Genomic DNA, 3938 nt, shown 5'->3' with positions numbered 1-3938 from the left:
TTTTCATGTGACCTGGTGTGCAGATGCCATAAGGTTGAGAGGGTTGATTTTCCAGCAGAATGAAGAAGCTATGCAGCATGAGGATAGAGTGAGCAGAGAAAAGCGATGAGATACATGGGCTTCAGCTTTGAGAGTCTATACAACGCTCCCACAAGCTCATAGGATTAGCTTCCCTGCCTCAGTGAATGCTACACAAGGATCCAGAGACCACATAAGGCACACATTTAAAGTAAAGACCATCAAGGACAAAGTCCCCCATTCCTCAAAATCACAAGACTCTAAGTCCTTCTCATCCGTATCCTTGTGGAAGAGAAAGGATTAAACGTCAAACCTTCATTCATTCAAAAGATGGCAATTATTGGAGTCCTATTGCCACAAATTTAGTGGCTTAAAAAAATACACATATAATATCTTCCAGTTCTTGGGGTTGAAAGTCCAAAATGGGTATTGCCAGGCTAAGATCAAGATACAGGGAGAGCTGTGTTTTTTTTTTTTTTTTTTTTTTTCTGGAGATGTTAGGGGAGAACCTTTTTCTTTCTTTTCCAGCTTCTACAAGTTGCTGAACTTCCTTGCTCACAGCCCTCTCTTGCTCTGTTAAGAGTTGACAACTTTGTGTCTCTCTGACCATTCTTCTGTAGTCACATCTCTCTCTAACTCCCTTCTGCTACCTTCTTCCACTTTTAAGGACCCTTAGATTATTGGAGATGATATAGATAATCTAAAATAATCTCCCTACCTTAGTTAGGATCAACCAGTTGGCAACCTTCATTCTATCAGCAACTTTAATTCTTCACAAGGTTGGGGAATTAGGATGTGGACATTTTTTTTTTTTTTTTTTTTTGGAGGGCCATTCTCTCTACCCAAGAGGAAACAACCCAAAAGAGACTATTATAACTATAAAAGGATAAGGTAAATTAACTGGAAAATTTAACTTCTCTTCTCTATCCCCAACAATGAGATAAACATATGAAAAAAAAAATTAGATCACTTTTAAAATGGAGAAGTCATGTTTTCTTTGCACATCGGTTCTGTAGTGCAAATATATATATATATATATATATATATATATATATATATATATTTTACTTCAGTGCATGCAGATTATGTGATACAAAGGTATTAACTTTTTAATTAATCCTAGACATATCAACCACTGCTTATTAGATTTTTGAATTTATTTCAGGGATCAAGTAGAACATTTCTTATTCATCTTGGATGTTAAAAACAATTTTTTACTTAGGTGAAAATCATTACCCAAAGACAATGAGATAATTTTAGGTGCTTGGCCACAACTTCTGAGATGAAAGGCTTCATTTTTTTCTTTCCAAGTTTTCTGCTATTTCTTGTATATAGAAAAACAAATAATAGTAATTACAGAGCAGCATGTTAATAGTTGCAGAAACATGTGGCTTTTTTTCCTAGTGGGATATTTCTCTTTAGGCAATCTTCTTGATTTTTATCTTTTCCATTGTGTATTTAGATGCCATGGTTTTCATGTTTGTTTTTTTTTTAAATAAAGTGAACCTTCCATAAACAATAATAATTAAAACAACTGGAAACTTTGCAAGAGAAATGAGTTTTTGTAACTGAGATATTGTGTTTCATTTTATAAGTAATGCACTGCCAACCTTTTCTGAGGCCAATATAAATGAGATCAATCATAACTATAGTCTGAAAAGTATACTTAGGAAACAGATTGGTGCATTGGGTGAGCCAAAAGTGATATTTTTGGAAATTCTATGTTTCTTATATCTTCATATCTTATAATGATGATCATTATTAAGAAGTTCAGGAATTACTCATTTGGAATTAAAACATAAATTTTCAGCAGTGGGTTTGTGGGTACAATAGCAGCCAGATATTTAGAGCTGTTCTGGTGATTATCTTGTTTGGTCACCTGTATGTTTGTCATTGTGTAAACAGAGACATAAACAGTGGCTTCTTGATATTGGTTACACTATGAATATTTTCCCCACTTATTACGATGGCTTAAATTGTTTTTAAGAATGAGTCACAAGTTGCTTTTTAATTTATTATTTTTGCATCTCTCTCCAAGTTGACTCCACATAGAGAATGCATTGTATTATTTATAAAGTTAGCACAATTGGCTGCTATTTCACATCCTTACAGCCAATTTGTGCTGACTTGACTCTCTTGGTGAGATCATCATGATTATAAGTCTAAGCTTATGTTTTTGATCTATGTAAAGAAGTGTGCCTGCTTCCATCCTGGGGACACAGATGGCATCATATTCTTCGTACAGCTATCTTATAGATGTGTGTCTTTGATCTTATGGGAGGAGACTGTAAATACCCTATCTTTAATAAAACTCCACCAATTAAGAATCTCTTGACAGCAAGTTAGAAGTGTATTTCTAATAAAGGATGGCAGTGTGATGGGTGGAAATACATGAACTATTTACTAATTTTCTTTGGATGTCATGTCTGAAATTAATGGCTTCAATTTCTAAGATAAAACTTAGGTCTAAGATCTCTAGTAAAATGATTCCAAATAAGATTTTATTGCAAAATTATTTTGGCTTGAGTAGTATATTAAAACCTCACAACTGCATTTGTATTTGAGGTGTGAGAAGAATACTAAAGCCTAATACTAAAATACTATTAAATTGCAAATGTTGTTTTCAAATATATTTAATAGCTCAAACTATGACAGAATGTTATAGTAGCAAGTAGGAAGCCTAACTTGCTTGATTTAATAAGTTGCAGTACTTAAGGAAGGCTTCTTTTGTTTTAAGTGTTCATTGTTCACAAGTCCCTATTTGTTTAAAAAGATGTCACAATGGACAATCTACTAATATTGTTAATGAAATTAATACATTCATCAAAATCCTCTGTAAAACAGGAAATTTCCGAGTGCATTCTGTGTTAGTGGAATCTAAATACCTGTGATATTGAGAACGTGTCCTTTGTCTTGATTTTTATGAAGCAAAATGGACAACTAACAATTAAGTATTACTCCTTCGAGTGTCTTAAGCTTTTTTTTTGTAATTTCAGATCAAATAATTGAGATGCTAGGTATAAAAGTCATACATTCTTACAAAAAAAGGACATCCATGATTGTGTATATGTGTATTTTATATATGTATATGTTTGTGTGTGTGTGTGAGAGAGAGAGAGAGAGAGAGTGAGAGGGAGAGAGAGAGATTAGTCCTACATATCTTAATTTAATTTCCAGTAAAATTGTCTTGATTTATTTCAGAATTGAGAAACATTGGCCTTTGATAGGAAAACCATCAATAAGGTGAGGGAAGTAGCTTCCTTGGTTTGGGGCAATCACCTAGAGAAGTGACTAACTTATACCTTTGATTTTAGGTGTTTGAATTTTAATGTATCTAGTAGTTCAGGAATATAAATGTAATATTTGTGTTATTTGTAATTGAGTTTTATGATCTCTTAATGGCTTAGTTAGAAATTTGCCTCACCCATCATCCCTCCTACCAAAATTTCCTTTTTGGGAAGTATAGATAGAAGAGCTGTGCTTTTAAAAAAAGTCTAGAAAATGCAAAATCAACTTAAATATATTTTATTAGATAAGTCTTGCAAATATTAAAAAGAGGACTCTAAAGTACAAATTGACAAAAAATAACACATTGGGATTCTTCTCTGGTACGGGTAAAATGTTTGTTATATACATGTACCTATACAGATAAAGATGAGTTACTATTTCTCCTAACGTGCCTACTCTAATGATGAATTCCATTGCTGATTAGAGAATCATGCACTAAAAATAAAAATATATTAATAAATACAGGTAAACATTGGTGAAATTCCATCTTAGGAAATAATCAGTGCTTAAAGCTTAGAATTCTGATTTGGAACAAGAAATATATAAATTATAAAACAATGAGAAAACGCAGAGCTTCCAAGCGCATCCAATTTGATGATATTCTAGGTAGTCGTAAAACAAAATGCAATTTT

Source organism: Furipterus horrens, unplaced genomic scaffold (genome assembly GCF_987537825.1).
Source record: "Furipterus horrens unplaced genomic scaffold, mFurHor1.1.pri manual_scaffold_1, whole genome shotgun sequence".
Taxonomy (NCBI): domain Eukaryota; kingdom Metazoa; phylum Chordata; class Mammalia; order Chiroptera; family Furipteridae; genus Furipterus; species Furipterus horrens.
This window is presented reverse-complemented; position numbering follows the sequence as displayed.